Source organism: Apium graveolens, chromosome 9, assembly GCF_009905375.1.
Source record: "Apium graveolens cultivar Ventura chromosome 9, ASM990537v1, whole genome shotgun sequence".
In the NCBI taxonomy this organism is placed as follows: domain Eukaryota; kingdom Viridiplantae; phylum Streptophyta; class Magnoliopsida; order Apiales; family Apiaceae; genus Apium; species Apium graveolens.
Window position 1 is genome coordinate 211,750,511 of NC_133655.1, and position 22,167 is coordinate 211,772,677.

Consider the following 22,167-nt stretch of genomic DNA (forward strand, 5'->3'; position numbering starts at 1 on the left):
CTATACTCTAACCAACTCAGACTCTAACGCTCGTTTTGCGCTTACTGATTCTCTTAAGTCACTCGAGTACCCTCGGCTCCACCATTTTTAATAATTTAACCTTTACGAGTTTTAAGGAGATTCCTTCGCGAGTGTCTTACCAACTGCCTAACACACTTACCATAAATGTTTCATACATTAATTAACCCTTTTTGGTCTTTAACCTATGTTTCAAAGTAAGGCGAGGGAAAAAGTTTCGTTCGCGAAACGCCGTTATTTGAAACGGTCGTTTCTCCTAAACCGTGCATCGGAATCGAACGAACTACATATCAAAACGAAGCTCGTAACATGAGCTATCTAAACATGGCAGTGGTCATAATCTAGAAGGGGGTCCTCGGGTCCTAATGTTATGCACAAAACAGTCTAAAGAAAATCGGACGTTACGACGGCTATGTTTACGCGATTACCAATATTTATACCACTCCAATTCTTTACCAATTCACTACAAACCACCCAACCATCATCAATACATCAAACACAACTTATATCAAGGCAAAATCAGTCCATAATCTCAAGGTTTTCCAACTTATTCAACCGCAAACATGATCTACTAACCATAACTTAAGATTCATTAACCATTAACCAAGATTCATATCCAAAATCACCACAAATCCAACCAAACTATCTAACATACATGGATCTTGCTATACATACATGGATATTTCTATATATACATTAATCCATCCACAAACTCATCAAAACTCAAAGTTCAAACTATAAGTTAAAGGTGAAAGTTGTTTATACCTCCTTGAAGCTTCCTAACACAACCTAAGAGCTTTGAATGCCTAAAAGAACCTTGATCCTTGCTTGTATAACCTTAATCTTTCATAAAAATTCAAGAAAACTAAAGTTATTTCTTGAAGGTTACTATTCACCATCTTCTTCCTTGATTTATTGGAAGAGATTGTGAAGGAATTAGGAGCTTAAACTTATAGCATATCCATATCTATGTACAAGGAAGCTTAGATAATTACCTTGTGATTTAACAATGCTTGGAACTTGATTTTTGAAATTCTTGCCCTTGAAAAAGATGAAAAGCCGAGAGCAAGATGATGAGAATGAAATGATTTTGTGTTTTTTGATTTGTTTGGCTTAGCTTGGTTGTTTTTTTGTTTTGTTTTTTGGTTAATTACCTTAATAACCTTATATTTGTGTGGTTATAAACCAACCACACCTCCTCCTTCCCTATGTCATGCTTACATCACATTGCTATGTCATCCTCCCTTCCTTGTCCTCTTCTCATTGGTTGGGTGACATCACTTCCTCTAATCCCTTTGCTTAACTTCCTAATTGTTTGCCTAATGACCGCTGATCTGTTATACGGTTCGCTTAACTTTCGTTTTCGTTTATCGTTTGAGGGATCATACCCGGGATCTTATTACTTAGGTTCCCTTAACCTTTCTCAATATATTATATTCCTTTTATGATCCTCTCCTATAATCCTTTAATTTAAATCCTTTTTATCCTGTTACATTATACTCAATTCTCTCCGTATCTAGTGGATTTCCGGGAAAAATCAAAGTGTTCAGATTTGGATTCTGACGATCTTTACATACACTTATATCCCATATAAAGTACTAATAAAATCTCAGAATATCCATATCAGAACCCCTACATAGTGTGGCATGAAAAGTTTTCTCATTCAGCAAAAACACTATTCATAAGGGTTTCAAAAATTTTCCAAAAATTGGGGTTATTACAGTCTCCCCTCCTTAAAAGGATTCCGTCCCGGAATCAGATAGAAATGAATAGGGATACTTTCTTAGTATTGCACTTTCTAACTCTCAAGTCAATTTTCCCACATTGTGGTTCTACCATCAAACTCTGACTAGTTTGATAACCCTTCTCCTAAGCACTTGTCCCTTTTCGATCTATAACCCTTTCTGGTTGCTCCATATAGGTTACGTCGGGTTGCATATCTATGCGCTCATATGCCTCTACTTATTTGGCATCCGAATTACACTTCCTTAAAATTAATACATGAAACACGTTATGACTTCCTACATGTTCTGGGGTAAGGCTAGCTCATATGCTAACTTCCCAATACTTCTTAATATATCCAAGGGTCCGACAATTGGGGACTTAACTTTCCTTTCTTTCCAAATCTCATCAATCCTTTCCAAGGGTTTCCAAGGGGATACCTTTAACAACACTAGGTCCCCTACTTCCTATTCTTTGTCCATTCGTGTCAAATCAACATACTTCTTATGTCCGTCTTGGGGTACTACCAGCCGTCCTCTGATTAGATCTCTTATATCCTTGGTCCTTTGGACTACTGCGGGTCCGAGCATCTTGCGTTCTACAACTTCATCCTAGCATAAGGGAGATCGACATTGTCTTCCCTCAAGGATCTCATAAGACGATACCTCAATACTGACATATGATCTATTGTCGTAAGAAAATTCAATCCGTGTTAAGTGATCATTCCAATTTCTTTCAAGTCTATTGCACAGACTCTCATTATAGCTTTTAACATTAGAGCTTTTGCTTCTCAATACCCATTCTTTTCCAGTTCGTAATCGCTACTACCCTCCATTCCTAATATTATACTGGTTACACTTTTGCTCGTTAGCGTTCTATAACCTTTTAATAACCACGTCAACCTTAGTATCACGAATGTGTTTCCATTCTGAATACCACCATAACTTTACTACTCCTTTTTCAGCTGCTTCTATCTTTGGAAGCTTGATCAATCATATAGAAGTAAAGGAATTTGTTGAGAGATCACTATGATCATGAACACTTGTTATATCGCATAGTTAGTACAGAAGGTGGCCAGCCTTTAGTACTTGACAAGCAATTAAACAATAGATGGTATCCTACTAGGCTTCTATCACACAGATAGATAGTCATTCGGCAATACCTCCCCTTTCTGGAAGGGTTGTTCTTCTCAGCTTACATGTAATGAAAAGAAGAGAAAAGAACGAACTGAAGAGAATTATATATTCATAAAAAAATTTTATTGCCATAAAATATTTGGCTTGGAATCTACCTCTGAACTATAGAGGTTTGTCATAGGAGAACAAAACATATATGTATTTATATCAACATCAAGTATTATAGCATCGCATTTCACATGCCTAAATATTTTCGCTATCCCGTCCATCATTCTATGGACCCACACTCTTCCTCGAGCTTATACATAATCACCTTTGAAACTCCCTCGACATCGAAAATCGAATCTGGGATCTCATTCTATACATCATCGTTACTAGAATTCTATGCTTGCACCGCAACCTTCCTCGTATAATAATATGACTCTCTATTGATAAGAAAGAATAATTATTCACTAGGTAGATACTCTACTTAATTAGTCTATCAATGATAACTTATACACTACCACGACCCGATTAGTGGTACTCAATCTCAACACCCATTCCAATACAACTCTCATGGTTGTAATCAGCTCATTACTCGCAGAATCATTGCTGCCTTACTATGGTCCACCACTGACCTACTGTAGTCATTCATTTTCCATGAAGTCTTAATAACTAACCATACGGAGTCCATACATCTCGTATCTAATTCTCCTAAGGAGTTAACATAACCACCAATCACAATTCATGAAGAACACTCCAAACTCTGACGTACTTTCATGACATGAAGCAGATAAAAGTGCAGAAGAGTTTCAATCAAAGCAACGATAGCAGGTTAATACCATTCTTAATCATACGCCCTAAATAGAAGAATTAACTCAAGGGTTCATCTAGTCCTTTTTGAAACATGGTCCTGGATTATTCTCAAGATAGGACCTTCTAAGATAGATAGCCCGTTCATGGCGATTACACGAATTAAACCTTTACCAACTACTATTACGGTTGGGTATTGCACAGTCATCAGAAGGAATGTCAATCTTCCAAACCATAATACAACCTTCACAGTTTTAACCATCATCACTGTATTCTTTTGGCACACGCGCCTATAATTATCCACTTACCTTTAAAGTGTCGGCCACCTCTTTGGCCTTTCCTGATAGTAAAATTTCCTTACAGTCAATGTCACATTAACCCCCTCCAATAAATTTCTACCTTATTTCAATCACAGCTTATGTGAAAATGCTTTCCTTAAAATCTGATGAGTAAAAAAAAATCACCATTTTTCCATAAGTTATTGCGTCAGTCTTTAGAGGTTAATCACTGTCATGACTGACTCTCAATCATAATTAGAACATCTTTTTTTTTTCTTAAGTCCTAATTGCCCTGAACAATTTCGACCTTTACTGGTTCGATCCATACTTTCTCGTGGTTTAACACGTGCCCCACTTGGCATCATTATAATTACGTCATATTTCCTTTATCAACATCTCTATTTTTGAGAATTTTGAATATTACCTTTCTCCTTGTAAAACCTCTAAGGTTATCCTTGAATCGTTCCTCCTGTATTCCCTAGATACAGGGCATATCAAAATACCATTTACTAATACTAGAACCATTGCCTATATACTTCTGAAAAATTTCTCCACTGATTCTTAAAGGTTGTTATTACCTTAATCCTTTCCAATTCATACTGTCAAAACTCATACTGTCCCTATTAAGGGTGAAATGCCAACCTTTATGCATTCCCCTAGGATTCATTTTAAGTTACCGATGTTTTATCCTTAATTCTACCTTTAAAAGGCACCTGCATCCTTCCACGAATAAATCAAGTCATATATCTTTGATAGATTATCATATTCATCATTCCCACCTTGATAGTCTATACCTTTTTTCACCATAACATCCTTATTCAAGTTAAGGTCAATCCACATGGCCTTCAAAAGAAAAAAAAATGGTTATCCGCTTTTCTTTCCTGATTTGGTAATGATCACATGGATGATCTGGAAGATATTGGTCGTGTTCAACGTGAACTTCTTCTTAATAATTCCTTATTTACTTTTGTTGTTTCTCAACAGTCACCTCAATGTTGGGATATCTCTCATACCTGGCGTCTCCCTTTCTGGGTATCATGCCACCGGTCTTACACTTCACCTTCTTGAAGGTCACTTCCTTCATCCAATTTTCTTAATTTCTTACTTCCTTGTCTCCTCAGTCTATTCGCGTCTCATTATTTATCCTTCGAATTATCTCAAGGTTTCCTCAAATCCTCCCAACTTACAGGGGATAAAATGTACATAACTCGTATGCCTTCAACCATCAACTTTAACTCATGGTGAATCACCCTCATCCTGACGATCATATAATTTTCTATTTCTATTAATATGAGTCTTTAGGGTTTCCCCATACCCAACTCCCGTATCATTCCTCAAACTCTGTTGCCTTTATATTCCTTTCCACTTCAATTTCTTTTTATTTTCCTTTCTCTTATCATTATTTCATGAACCAACACAACATAAGCATTGATTTCAAACATTCCGTCATTCTGGATTCGTGTCTTCAGAACGAATCTTGACAACTTTTACATCTTAGATTCATAATTCATCATACTCGTCTGCCTTTGTTCTGGCTCTAAAGCTTTTACACTCTCTCCATAACCTTGGGAATTACTTTCCCGAAAACAATTGACTGGACTTAAATCAGTTTATTATAACCTCTGGCTCCGTGCCTTTCTTGGTCTTTCACCAGCGGGTGGCCTCTCTCTTAGGAGGGTAAGTGACAAAAACAGTCCTTTGTGGTTCGTCAATCATTTAGAATCTCAAATGATTCCTCTATTTCCTTTAGCCAGGCTCTTGCCTCGGCTGGGTCAGCTTGTTCCATGGAACTCTGAGAGCTTAGCGACTTAAAGGTCCTGAAAGAATTTCTCACCGCACTATCTCCTCAGGGTGGTGGTTGGGGATAATAGTCTAAGTTCTTTTTTTTTGGACAGGTCCATGAATTGCCGTATAGGAGTACCGTCTCGGGTCTCCTTTCCTTACTCGACTTTCTGTTTCCTTAGTATGAAATGTTTCATCCTACTCCCCATAATTGGGGTCATCTTTTAATTTAAAATCCTCATTTTCCACTCCATTATGTCATGGGTTCCTTCTATCTTGATGGCGACCTCCCTGACTATCACGTTCAGGGTTTGCTCTAAATCTTATTCCTCAAACTATGGCTCTCATCTAAGTTCTCATCCTTAAGCTCTTGAACTTTCGGAACCCAAATTCTATAGGATTACCTCATTATTCCCTTATCATCTTTCCTGATATTAATCTTTTATCTAATTGTTGGCTCCCTGCCTTCATTCATAACTTTTTCTGGCACAATATGATCTTTTCCAATAATTCGGGCTGTATTGCAATCTCAAACAGCTTTTCGGTACCGGCTCCGGTTACCTTCACTTCTATTTCCATTTTCTCAAAATCTCTTATAAACTCTCCAAAAGACATTATCATCTTGAGTCTCTCCTTTTTACTAAGGGCATCAGCCACCATATTGGCTTTCCCCGAATGATAAAGAATCTCCCAATCATTATTCTTGATTAGCTCTAACTGCCTCCTCTGGCATATGTTGAGCTCTTTCTACGTGAAAATGTACTAGAGCACTTATGGCTTAGGTAATTCTCGCACTTCTCTCCATACAAGTAGTGCCTCCAATCCTTAGGGTAAAACTATTGCCACGAGCCTAAGCTCATGAGCGGGGATATCGAATTTCATATTACCTTAATTGTCTTGACATGTACGCGATTACCTTACCGTGCTGCATAAGCACGCACCCTAAGCCCTTGTGCGAAGCGTCACTACACTTCACAAAATCTCCTTTTCCATCCGGCAATGCCAGCATAGGGGCCATCACCAACCTCTGCTTCAGTTCTTGAAAGTTGTTCTCACATTTCTCTGTCCATTCGAACTTCTCAGTCTTACGAGTAAGCCGCGTTAAAGGGGTTACTATCTTTACAAACTTGAACGAACCTCCGGTAGTGACCGGCCAATCCTACCTCTGGTAGTCGACCAAACCATGGTCATCAATTCATCAGTTGTCCTTTATCCAATCCTGTCAGGATCCTCCATGGGGTCCTCCTCAACAACTATCCCTACTAGGACAACATCCTCAATATCAACATCATCCGGTCCTGCATTAGGACACTCTATCGGATCCACAATCCGATCTCCAATTAGTAATAAAATATCATCACGATGTTGCTCCTCAACCTCAGGGTTCGGAGTCCCGCTACCATATACGATAACGAACTACGCTCCTATCACGATATTTATAAGGGTTCCCATAAGGGTTTTAACTGTCAGTGTTACGTTAGGTAGCCCGAGTATGAACTTGGCAAGAGTTCTTATTATCTTAGTTAACTTATTATCTTAACGTCCCATCATCTCTGAGGTTTATAACGCTTAGCTCTGATACCATTTCTGTAACACCCCCAGATCCGGGGTCGGGGATCCGGGTCGTCACGAGTTCCATTCCCCTTAATAACACCCAATCTTAATAATTACTCAACTACTCTGTACTGTGACCCCACTATAAACACACACACCACACGTTATAGTCTCAGAGATGAATATCCAAAAAAATAATCACAAGTCATTTTATTCCACAATTATATGCCAATACACCTTAAACAGGTTTCTGAATAAATTTACATTTCTTTGCCATTTTTACAATTCATAAATATACATAATCTGATACATCAAAAGTTGAAAGCCTAGCCTATTGGTAGTTCCTACCTCAGCTATGGCGGCATCAGTGCTTCTAGAAAACTGCGGAACGTCTCCTAACCTCTTGCGAATCGGGAGCTTGGTCCGGTTCATCTTGTCTATCTGATGTTGTGTGATGAAAGAAGAAAGCAAGGGTGAGCAGCAAGCCCACCAAAATAATATGTATAATGATTAACAATATATGAGCCTTCTCATAGTACTCATGAAAGTCTTGGTCAAAAGAAATGAACCAAGTTGATATCTTAATGCGATGAAGTCGCAAAATATTCAGTGTATATATATATATATATATACTTTTCAAAATATTGGAAGTCCTCTTCCATGCATAATACACACAGAGTTCCAGTGTATAACTGTATAAAAATATCGTTGCAAGGTGATCTCATATATCTAACCTTGTCTCAACATTTTTCTGAAAATCTTTATCATGCATAAGATAATCATTTACTAGATATAAGTTTAAAAGATGAAGTTACAAGATACTCCAATATACTTATATCTTTTCCAAATACTACTTGAACTACCACCGTTCAAGTTATAATTAGTTCAAAAGTTCATCACATAGATGAGACTACAAGATAATACTTGAATAGATTCAACCTTTAAAATATCATCAAAATAAAATGAAGTTATGAGATACTTCATTTGATGTAAACATCATTTTGAAAACTTGACCCTGCCAACACTCAACAATCGCCCAACCGTAGCCTTTCTATCGAAGTGCTCTGGGTAGTGTTGCAGAAATTATCCAATTGGAGGATGAACTCATTACGGGAGTTTGCCGCGCCAGGAAGACCACTTACGATGATCAGTCGTAGTAGTACAACCCCACCATTTTCTACATGTAGAGGAGAACCTGTCGGATTTACTTGTCAACCGAACACTGAACTCCTAAGGAATGGACCGCCTTAGCGGAACTTCCAGGCCATTTGGGCCAATATAATAAGGCTGGGCCGGCGCTACTCGGCCACTTACGCCACTCCTAGTTCAGATGAAATCCATGACTCTGAAACGTAAAGCTCGTCCCCACTTTCCCCAAGTAGAAACTTGTTGATACGGCTCCACCAAGAAGTCGTATCCATTTGGAAAGGAGAACTCACCGATATTTCCCAGGCGATGCCTGTTAATGGATTAACTTGTTCCAAGAATTTTACTTCCCGAGTGTTGGGTAAGTAATCGATTCATTTATCAAAACAGCAACCTTGTTGCGAATATAAAACACACCACAAAGCCGGATCCCTCAGGTTTTGAGCGAGTATTTAAATCCCCTTCGAAAGGAGGATCTTAAATATATAAAAAAATGAGTTTTGGGATCCGCTCTAACTTTTAAAAATCATTTTGAAGACTCGCAAAACATTTTTAAGAATGTTTGGAGTGAAGCTGATTTAATGAAGTAAATCAGTCCCCAGAATATTTAGAAAATGTCTGAATATTATTATTTAAATAATATTCCCATAAAGAATAATCTTTATAAAAATAATTGAAGTAGAAGTATTAAAACTTATACTTGAAATGAATAGCAAATAATCAAAGATATACTTATACGAAAGTAATATCTTTATTTGAATAATCAAAAATAAGTTTGATTATCGACACCTTATTCTTTAATACAATAAAGAATATTATTAAGTAATAAGCGGAGTCATAATACCTCAAATGAATACTATAAATAATATTCATAAAATAAAGGAGTCATACATCCTCAAATGAATATCCAAGTAATATTCAATAATAATATAAACTGAGTCATAAGCCCTCGAATGAATATTCAAATAATATTCAAATAATAAAATAAAGGTATCGAATAAACCTTATTCGATCCATAGTTTTAAAAACTATATCCATATATATATAAATATATATATATATATAATATACTCGGGAACATCGACTCCCGGTTTAGAAATATGTTCACCTTTTATCCCCTATACTAAGGGTATACGCAACTACTTGCTTATTTCTAGCATAGGTATTATGCAACTATAAGCATTGAAATCAACAGATAGATAACCAGATTACAAAACAGACATGCATATATACCATATCAGCATGCTCCAATATATCGCAAAATTTGCTAATAACAATCATGCACTATCACAAGATAATGCATATACATATATTTACATCACAACAACAGTATATCGGGTAGAAAACTTGCCTGAGCGACTGGGGGTTACGAATGGCTCGGGATGAGTCTGGTAACCTATAAACAACAAGTAAGTTGGAATTAAACCAAAGTCACTTGTAAATCTATACTCTAACCAACTCAGACTCTAACGCTCGTTTTGCGCTTACTGATTCTCTTAAGTCACTCGAGTACCCTCGGCTCCACCATTTTTAATAATTTAACCTTTACGAGTTTTAAGGCGATTCCTTCGCGAGTGTCTTACCAACTGCCTAACACACTTACCATAAATGTTTCATACATTAATTAACCCTTTTTGGTCTTTAACCTATGTTTCAAAGTAAGGCGAGGGAAAAAGTTTCGTTCGCGAAACGCCGTTATTTGAAACGGTCGTTTCTCCTAAACCGTGCATCGGAATCGAACGTACTACATATCAAAACGAAGCTCGTAACATGAGCTATCTAAACATGGCAGTGGTCATAATCTAGAAGGGGGTCCTCGGGTCCTAATGTTATGCACAAAACAGTCTAAAGAAAATCGGACGTTACGACGGCTATGTTTACGCGATTACCAATATTTATACCACTCCAATTCTTTACCAATTCACTACAAACCACCCAACCATCATCAATACATCAAACACAACTTATATCAAGGCAAAATCAGTCCATAATCTCAAGGTTTTCCAACTTATTCAACCGCAAACATGATCTACTAACCATAACTTAAGATTCATTAACCATTAACCAAGATTCATATCCAAAATCACCACAAATCCAACCAAACTATCTAACATACATGGATCTTGCTATACATACATGGATATTTCTATATATACATTAATCCATCCATAAACTCATCAAAACTCAAAGTTCAAACTATAAGTTAAAGGTGAAAGTTGTTTATACCTCCTTGAAGCTTCCTAACACAACCTAAGAGCTTTGAATGCCTAAAAGAACCTTGATCCTTGCTTGTATAACCTTAATCTTTCATAAAAATTCAAGAAAACTAAAGTTATTTCTTGAAGGTTACTATTCACCATCTTCTTCCTTGATTTATTGGAAGAGATTGTGAAGGAATTAGGAGCTTAAACTTATAGCATATCCATATCTATGTACAAGGAAGCTTAGATAATTACCTTGTGATTTAACAATGCTTGGAACTTGATTTTTGAAATTCTTGCCCTTGAAAAAGATGAAAAGCCGAGAGCAAGATGATGAGAATGAAATGATTTTGTGTTTTTTGATTTGTTTGGCTTAGCTTGGTTGTTTTTTTGTTTTGTTTTTTGGTTAATTACCTTAATAACCTTATATTTGTGTGGTTATAAACCAACCACACCTCCTCCTTCCCTATGTCATGCTTACATCACATTGCTATGTCATCCTCCCTTCCTTGTCCTCTTCTCATTGGTTGGGTGACATCACTTCCTCTAATCCCTTTTCTTAACTTCCTAATTGTTTGCCTAATGACCGCTGATCTGTTATACGGTTCGCTTAACTTTCGTTTTCGTTTATCGTTTGAGGGATCATACCCGGGATCTTATTACTTAGGTTCCCTTAACCTTTCTCAATATATTATATTCCTTTTATGATCCTCTCCTATAATCCTTTAATTTAAATCCTTTTTATCCTGTTACATTATACTCAATTCTCTCCGTATCTAGTGGATTTCCGGGAAAAATCAAAGTGTTCGGATTTGGATTCTGACGATCTTTACATACACTTATATCCCATATAAAGTACTAATAAAATCTCAGAATATCCATATCAGAACCCCTACATAGTGTGGCATGAAAAGTTTTCTCATTCAGCAAAAACACTATTCATAAGGGTTTCAAAAATTTTCCAAAAATTGGGGTTATTACACAGGTAATCCAGTTCAACACTCTATGACAAAGCACATCAGCATCAGGTACCACTTCATAAGGGAACATGTGGATGAAGGTATAGTGGAATTGCACTTTGTTCCAACAGATCAACAACTAGCAGATATCTTCACAAAACTACTGTGTGAAGCCACTTTTACAAGATTGGTAAATGAACTTGGAATGATTTCAGGTTCTTTCTCTAAATCTGCTTAGTCTTGTTCTGTATTATCAGACTTTATGATCAGGTATTTACAGAATTTAATCTCTTTGTGTATTCTGTGATTAATTGATAAATGTTTTTAAGTACTGACTGTTGTCTGATATATGTTTCTAAACTCTGATAAGTGATATGTCTGTCTAAGTAACCATTCAATCCTATGAGGATAATTGTGCTAGATACTGACCTAGTAGTCTTCAATAAACAAATGATCCCATGTAAGAAGTAATTATTTCTGTGGAAATTTTATGACACAAGCAAATTCGGATAATTGAACTTAGTTGAGTTTACTTTGTTTATCTTATTACTAAGTCACAAATTAGAATAATGCTACTCATCTGTTAAGTTCTGATACTAGTAAAACTGCTGAATGTACTAAGTGCTGATAAACCTCACTTATAAAAAGAAAAATCAAAAGGATCAAAGAATAAAATCAGGTACTCCTTTGAGATCTAGAGTAAAAATGTGGAAGGGAAGACCCAAGTGCATTGTTGGTATTAAGTAAATATGCATTAGAAAAGCAAAATATTTTCTTGGTGACTTTTCACACTCTATGATTACTGGAGAAATACTCTGATAATAGCATAAATTCTGATAAGCAGTCGTGACTCACTTACACTAAGAAGCCACTGTAAAATAGAATTTAAAAAGATGCATAAAATTAGCACAAAATAGTTGAGGTGGACTCAAGCATGAACTCATTCATCAGTAGGTTTCAGGATAATGACAGCTCTTTAGAAAAATTTTAGTTATGCCTTATTTCTAAGATGTACTGAAGTGAATCAAACTTTACTCCTTGTCTGAAATTTAGCTTAATGCACACACTAATCACTCCATCTGAATGATGAAAATTATTGTGGTGGTCTATGTTGTTTTAGATAAACAGTCATTGTGTCACCTTGCACTAATTCTGAGGACAAGTTCTGGTTGCATATTCTGAAGATTAAGTTCTGAAGAGTATAACTCAGAACTTGTATGAGGATTTACTCAGATAAGCATTTTTTTTTCGAGTTAAGAAATTATGTTCTGATGACTGTTAAGTTCTGAAATAAGTCTAAGTTCTGATATTACATTCTAAATTTTTTACTTGACTTATCTGTGGATAAAATTTGCTAACAGTCTCGGTACAAACTAGAACATGTGAAGTTGAAGATTAATAGTCACTATGGTTAGGATTAATGGTACTCATACTTGAACAGTCAACTTTTACTTGTGTCTTGTGCGCATTCAACCATGTTTTCTCCTTCCAATGAATGTTATTCTTTTTCCAAGTCTGGGGAAACGAGGTAGAATTAATTCTACCTGTCAGCATTAAATACTTTTACGTCTCCTGGCATTCTCTTGCCTATATAAGCAGCCACTTCACATCAGCCTTCCCATCAAACTCTTTCTCACAAACTTACCTTCATACTTTTTCTTTCAAAAACACAATGGTCAGATACAACATATTTTTGAACTACCAAAACTTCAATATGGAGCTAAGCTGTGCCGAATGGCAGCAGGAATGGCACGTCACGGCCATTCCTGAGGAGATATGGGACTCTGTCCCACAGGAGGTACTGACCCACCTCATGTTCTTCTATATGGACTACCATCGTCATCTGGAGCGATTGGAGGAGGAAAGGCTGGAAGCTCTCCGCCAGCAAGAGCGTATCATCCGACTCGCCATTCTGTTTGTCGAGAGTAGGAAGAAGAAATGATTTAATCTCGTCTTCTTCCTATTTTTCTTCATCATCAGCCTTGCCCTGCTTCTTGAGCTAGGACTAAGGCTGTTGATGTTAGGTTTAGTAGCTTAGGGAAATCTTGTATAAGTACTGATGTAATTTCCATTTCATGAATGTATTCTCTTGATATATTAATGAAATTTGTTTTTGTTTCAAGATTTTGTCTCTAAGTTATTTTGTAATGCATTGATAAATCCTGATTGATATTCTGATGACCATATAAATTCTGTTTTAATTTAAGTTCTGACTTTCCTTTATCAGTACTTACTCATATGATTTATCTTGGTCATTTTCACTTGATTTCTTTTCAGAATATTAATGATGCAGTGAAAAATAATTAAATCAGTGGGAACGGTTTCAATTTTGAATTAAAATTGTTTCACCTTGAATTAATGGAATATCTGGGTAAATGGAACGGTTTTTCCTTGAAAACAGGCAAGTGGGCAAGTAATGATTACTGTTTTCTCGCGCCCAGTAACTATCCGTTATTACTGCATGTCTGACAGGTGTCCAACGGTAACATTTTTTTTCAGAGTATAAGTACGACAGAGAAAGGATTTCTTTAATCTTTTATTTCCTTCATACTTTTTCTCTCTACTTGCTTTTACTCTCTCTTTCTCTCATGTTGGTTTTTCATACAGACATTTTATCAAACACCTAACAGGCACTTTTAAATCTCAATTTTTCACATGGCACCTAAGGATTTAATCATTGATGGAGCTAAGTTTGTTCCAAACAACTATGCTGCAATTCTTGATCATGCTGAAGCTCCATCTGAATTGCATTTTGTGCAAGATCTTCTTGCACACAGTGAGATTGGGTATGCATTAACCCAACCTTTAGTCTTTTCGAGCCAACAAGTTCTGACGTTTTGGCGGACTGGGCACTTTGATGATGGTGGTAAACATGGCACTCCCAGTATTGTTTTCGAAGTGGGTGATTCTTCTTATGCAGTCACTCCTGGTACAATACGCAAAGCTCTACATCTCCCAGAAGATTGTACCTTTTCAATTCCAGAAGAATCAGCTCTTCAAGAGTTAATGGCAAATTTGGGGTATGAAAAGAGTTTGGCAAAACTTGGGCAGTTGAAACGGGCTCATATCAGAAGAGAATGGAGCTTCTTCTTCGACTGCATCACCAAAGCTTTTGGGAACAAATGTTCGAATTTTGATGCTATCCCAATTCTGAGTCAGCATATCGGGTATGCTATTATCAATCAAACTCATTTTGATTTTGCAACTGGTATAATTGGTTTTATTGGGGATAGGATGACAGAGGATAGGAATGTTGTCTATTTTTCTAGATTCTGTCAACTTATTTATACTTTTTGTACTGATGAACCTCAATTAGTCAGTTCCCCAACCCCACCTTTTAAAGTTGCAAAACGCTACTTTAATGACCTGGTAAATGCTGACACTAAGAAATTAGTGGTTAGACCATTACAGATTCCTCAGTCTGTAAAACAGATCCTAGTAAATGCTGCTCCTGATACTTATAGATCTGTTTACTCTGATGTCCAACCAACAATAAACACCCAAAAACCATCATCCTCAGCACCTACCACTCATTCTACTCACCCTACCCTCAGGACATATCTCAAATCCTATCTCTCCACTTCACAGACTGATCAACCCTCATCCTCAGCACCTACTGTGAAGCCTTCATCCTCCAAGCCAAAGAGGACAAAAATTGTTCCTCAAACACCTCAAAAGAGAAGGAGGATTGCCTTGAGAGATGAATCTGATACTGAGGAACAGGTTCCTTCTTCAGAACCTGTTGTAGGCGAAGCTGAGAAAAAGACTTCTCAGAAGGATTCTGGAATTGGGGGATCTAGGCTTCTCAAAAGGCTTAGAAGAATGACAGTTCCTGAAACTCCCAAGGAATCCAAATCAACAAAGAGATACAAGAAACAGAGGGCAAAAAGGCCAGTTTCAGATGATGAAGAGGAAGCAGCTAAGGAAGGGGATCAGGAATCTCTGATCTCACAAGACAAGGAATTTTTTCCAGTCACTTCTTCTCCATCAACTCCATCTAAGGAAGCTGTTTCTGAAAAGGCTACCACACCATCTGTGTCTCCTGTTGATCCAGGCACAAGTGCTGATATTGATGTTCAAAACTTGGTTGTGCCTGAAGTAATTCTCTTAGAAGCTCCAACAGCAACTAATCCTTCTACAACACCTGTTACTGATGCTGTTCAAACTTCAGAGTTATCAACAACACCTTCTCTGCATCATGATGCTGATGATCAGACTTTAGGTGAGCATCAGGATTTGGCTGTTGATCAGAACTTAGAACAAGATCAGCAATTAGAGGATGCTGAAGTCTCCATTGCTACTCACACTATTATTTTATCAGAGGATACTGATTCTGTAAGTTCTGATGCTGCAAATGCTGGAGATACTGGTGATGAAGCTCCAACTGCAGATGCTGATACAGCAGGTCCTTCAGGACATGCTCCTCAACAGACTATTCTAAAGTCTGAACTGGTTAAGAAGTTTGTTACCGGAGAAGCACCAGTACCTTGGAGTGAAACTCCTGCAGGTCAGGAGTGGACTAAGGAATGGAACTCAGTTTCATGTGTTCCAACTGAAAAGCATCTTGCTGAGCACTTGACTAAAGCTGATGAAATGTTAAATTCTGATGATTTCAAAACCCAGCTTAGAGTCACTGCATTGAGTACTAAACGTCTACAAGGTCTTCACTCAACTACTCATGCAGAGCTACACAAGATTCAGGAAGACTTTATCAAACAGGAACAAGTTTGGAAAATTGATAAGAAAAAGTTCTTCCAACCTACCATTGACAGGATTGCTTATATTGAGAAGACTCAAGATCATCAACAAGCTCAGATTGATGATATTCTGAAAATCAAGCTTCTCAGCAATCACAACTAACTGAAATCCAATCCTCAGTAGAATTGCTTATCTCTCTTCTACTACCTGTTGATGCCAAAAAGGGGGAGAAAGTAATTAAGACCAAATGCAAGACTGACAAGACACTGACAGGAAAGGATGATGAAAAAGATGATCAAGGAAACCCTGGAATGGGTAGAGGTCATAGTCAAGGTAGAGGATTCACATCAAGACAAGCTAGTCACAGGACAAGTTCTGATACTGGGAAAAGAATAAGTTCTGCTACTGGTAAAAGGATAAGTTCTGATGAACTTTTAGATCTTGATGAGGAAATGTCAAGACAGTTATTTCTTCAGGAAAATCCAGGAATGGACTTGGAGAGTTTAATGAAAGAAGAAGCCAGGCTTAAATTAGAGAAAGTCACATCTAAATCTGAAGCTTCTGGTAAAAAGCCACTTCCAAACCTCAAAGGCATTGTGATCAAAGAAAGGACACATACTGAAGCAACATTGGCTAGATCACAACCGCAGATAGATCTAAGATCCAAGGGTAAAGAAAAAGTTGGTGAACCTATCAAGGTTTATGTGCCTCCTGAGGATGAAAAAATTACTGATGAAAAGGATAATCTTGCTCTGACTTCAAGAAAAGTTCTTAAAACAACCTCTGACATGGCTCAAGTTGTTCAGAGTCAAGAAATTGTAAGTTCTGATATTTTGAAGAAGCAAGTAACCTCTGACATAGCTCAAGTTAACTTGATATCAGAAGATAGACCAAAGACACTTCTACCAGGATTCACTAAAGCAAAACAGACTCAACCTTTGAAGACTACTGCAAGTGGTTTTGAAGCAAGAGTAGTTACTGGAAAGGAAGCAAGAGATAAAACTGGATTGGGAAGTGCTGATGAAAGAAGAATACATAACACTACCAATGATCCAACTTCCTTGAGTGAACCAAGTATTGGAGCAACTCCTGAGAGATTGAATCAACTGGAATCTGTATAGATGGTTTACCATACCTACTTGAAAGAATACATCATGTTGTATTTCATGACAGATGGTAGGGTTTATCGTATAAGACAAAATGCCATTCCATTGAAGTATTTTGAAGAATTGGAGCATGTACTTTTCTTACTTCAAGTGGATGACAGAATAACAGGAACTGCTGCAAACTATTTAAAAGAACAAATTCAGAGACAGAAAAGGCTTTATTCTGTTAAGTCTGACATCACATACGTTCTAAAGTACATAGATCACAATGGTGATATAGTTGAAATAAAGCCCAACACTGTTAAGATTATAACTACCTTTCTGGGGTACAGGGCTGTTGAATTCAATTTTGAGTCTGATAAAGCTTATTTGATCAGACTGGATCAGGATATAAGAAAAGCAAAGATCAATGATCTCAGAGCTGCAATCTTTCAAATTGGCGAAGATACTGCAGAGCTTAAAGATGCCAAAAGGAGAATGATTGATGAACTCAGATATGCTGAGAAATGTTTGTTGAAGAACTATCTCAGAACAACTCCTGACATCAGAGAGATCAGATGATGAAGCCAAGTCGAAGATCTACAACTGCTTAAATTCTGATATTTGTACAGACTGAAGTTGTTATCAGAAGTTGAATATTGGTAAAGCTTTAAGGACTGTAAGTTGTAGTTATCTAGTCTAATTCTCATGTATTTGTACTTAATGTTTTTGACATCATCAAATATCTGTTAAACTTGTATATTATGCTAATTTACAAGTTGGGGGAGATTGTCAGATATATTTGATAATGTCATGGCTAATATAATTTATGTTTAGATTTCAGATCTTACTTAACAGGACAAATCAGTACTTAACTGTTGATCAGTACTTATACTGGAAGTCAGGACTTAAGGATATCAGTACTTATATTATCAGGAGATAATCATCAGAAGTTAGATATCAGAACTTAAGTGCTGAAGGACGATCAGATAAGGACAGTAGCTGATTAAAGGAAAGAAGATCAAGATAAACATAAGAAGAGATATGCATGAAGAAGGAGTTCCGTGAAGAATGGAATACTTGGAAGAAAAGATATCTGATTGATATGTTTTAGGAAGCAGAATTATATTCCATATCAATTAGCGATTATCTTGTAACTGTGTAGTATATAAACACAGACATAGGGTTTACACTATAAGTGTTATCATATTTGAGAAGATTATTCATTGTAACCCTAGCAGCTCTCGTGATATTTGTTCATCACTGAGAGGTAACAGTTCCATACTATAATAAAGTTTATTGTTTCAATAAAGTTTGTTTTCTGTTACTTAATATATTAAAGTTCGATTTGATTGTATTATACACTGTATTCACCCCCCCTCCACAGTGTGTGTGACCTAACAGAGCATACTCTACATATTAACATCCTGATTCTAATCTTGATGCTGAGAAATCCTGATTTCTCATGCAACAAGATATAAATCAGGGTTTGTCAGTATCAGAATTAGAATGAGGATGTGATTACAATCTTAACTCTCAATTATATTCTCCATGATTACAATTCACATAGAATATTATGGCAAATTCAGCATTAGGATTAAAATCAGGATGTGAATACGAATAGTATATTGTTTCATATCTATGTTTTTAGTTAAATTTTTTAATAACATTTGCAGAACACACATATACTTGCAATCTTGCCATTAACTATTTGGAATCAATTTGTGATTTCCATGACATCTACTGTTCAAGAGACTTCCAATAAATCTTATAGAAAACTGGAGAATCATTTTGCAAATTATAGAGCATTGATATGGATCTGTGCTGATAAAAAAAATATTTTAATTGTATAATGTTTAAACGACGAGGCGTCGCAATAATATTAAAATACTTTTGAATAAAAAATTTCCTTTAGCAGAAAAATGACTTTTATTTTAATACTAATTTATATGTTTTGTATATGTATTCAGGTAAAACATTATGGTTTTCAATTCAACAGTTTTAAAATAACTTATATTAGTATTTATATCTTTTAATTTCAAAATTTTAAACTACGAGGTGTCGCCGTAAGGCGACGCCGAGTAATATTGCACTATTTTTATATATTTAAGTTATATATATAGTAATACAGTTAGAGAGTAATTGTCAAAAATTGATTTCAAATTCACATGTGTAAGCAATATATGTAGAAATGTAACATTGTAGTTTTCAATTCAACTGTTTTAAAATAACTTATATTGAGTACTTTCATTTTTTAATTTTCCAAATTTTAAACTAGGAGGTGTCGTCGTAAGGCGATGTCGAGTAATATAGAACTAATATTTTTATATTTAAGTTATATATATAGAAATACAGTTAGAGAGTAATTGACACAAATTAATTTCAAATTCATATGTTTAAGCAATATATATAGAAATGTAACATTGCAGTTTTCAATTCAACGGTTTTAAAATAACTCATATTAACTATTTACATTTTTTTAATTTTCCAAATTTTAAACTGCAAGGGGTCACCGTAAGACGACGCCGAGTAATATTGAACTAATTTTTTATGTTTGAAATTTATATACAGAAATACAGTTAGAGGAGTAATTGACAAAAATTGATTTCGAGTTCACATGTTTAAGCAATATATGTAGAAAAACATATATGTGAAAATTAACTTTAATAGATTTTTTTAATCTCAATATACAAATATTATCCACTGTCAACTTTCGTTATTGAAGTAGACACCATTGTATAATGCTATACAAAATTGAAATATCTGATTAGTAATGTTTAGACAGTAATAAAAATCAACCAAGTTTTTCCATATGTCAAATCTATTCACATACTGTGTACCAATCTAATGCAAAGTTTAAGCAGGAACAAGATTGATAAAAATATTCTCATACTTTAAAGAATCCTCATGGTGTACTATTTATGTTATGTAATATTTACTGAATTTTTTTAATAAGTATTTAATTAAAAAAATATTTACTCAGTTTTGTTGCACAAATTATTAAAATATTCACTACTAAAAACGTAAAAGAGAAATGTTAAAATATGAGTTAAAAGACTTTTAATTGGTTAAAATGTGAGAGAAAGAAAACTAAATTAAAATACTGAGATTTAACGTTAAACTATAATATCAATTTTATATTTCAAAATAAACGGAACCTAAATAACTGTAATAAATAAATTAAATAAAACTAGAAGATAACAATTTATGTTATAAAAATTACAAACTTCGTGAAAAAAATTCAAAATTGAAGAAATTTGGAGCGCACGTAGCGCGGGCAAAAAGTCCCTAGTCATATCAAATGATGGGTTGACACTCTTTTTGATATCTCTATTAAGATATTCACTATATTAGGAGTATTATTATAATAACATAATTCATTTAAAAAATTATAATTATTTCATTAAAAAATCACAATTTATACCATTAAAGATACGCTTAAGAAAACTAGTGACCTTTGCCCGCACGCTACGTATGCTAGCAAAAAAAATTAATTTTATTATTTTTTACGATTAGCACCAAATAAATTATTTTACCATTTCTTATTATAATTTGAATATTTTATTTTTCGCGGGAAATCATGGTGTTGAGTTTAAAGTATCTCAAATAATATTGCCACGAATAGTTGCGATATGAAGTTGGTTTTATTTTTTTGTTGCTAATATATAAGACAAAAACAAAAGTTTCAAATTAGACAATAGCATAAATTACTTAATGTGGTTTAATTTTATGAAAAAAATGTATAGATACCAAATTGTGGTCAAATTGAAATATAATTGACACATCTCCTATTCTTTTATCAGGCACCAAAAAGTTTCAGTTATTATTTTTACTACAACTACAGAGTAACTATCACGTGAATAAAAAATGGAGGTATTATTTTTTTTCACCTGGTCCATTTTGTTACTTCCTCTTCTATATGCACCCTTACATCATTGATTTTTTTTTCACATATGGTATTACATATGATACTTCTGTGTACATCTTTAAGTTTGTTGAACATTATTGATGAGTGATTAAGTAATTATTCGAATCTGATTTTATTCATCCATGCATGTTCTTCATATCATAAAATCAAATAACTATTAAGTAAACATATAATGATTTAACATTTATAGATGAAATGAATTATATTTAAAACTTGGGGATTGTGTTTGAGTTGATAAAATATTTTGTATCAAATGTTACAATAATGCATATGAGCAATCCATAGTGTAGCGACTGGGAATTTCGCGACGTGATTAAGTGAATAAAGTATAATTCTGTGTTGCAATTATAAATTATGTGCTAAATGAATTTTGTTGGTTAATTATCTTTATTGTATATTAGTAACTGGGAATGTAAAATGACCTTTCCAGTTTGATGAGTCAGCTACGCGTACTAGCAAAAAAAATTTATTAATTTTTACAATTCGCACCAAATAAATATTTTTACCATTTTTTTACCATTTGAATAGTTTATTTTTCACTGAAATATAATGGTGTCGAGTTTAGGTAAAAGTATGTCAAATAATATTGCCATGAATAGTTTAGGCAATACGAAAATTAAATAATGTGATTTAATTTAATGAAAAAAAAGATATACATACAATACAACAGTCATATTCATTCTTAGATGACATCACATATTCTGCATCTAAAAAAGTATGTACAGCGGCAAGTTATTAAAGATTTTCTAAACTTATGTACTGTATTGATATAAAACATAATTATAGAATTTTTTTGATTTTAATTAAAATACATTAATAGAGAATTATATAATTTCCATACAATTTATAAGGAAAAGTATAATATGGA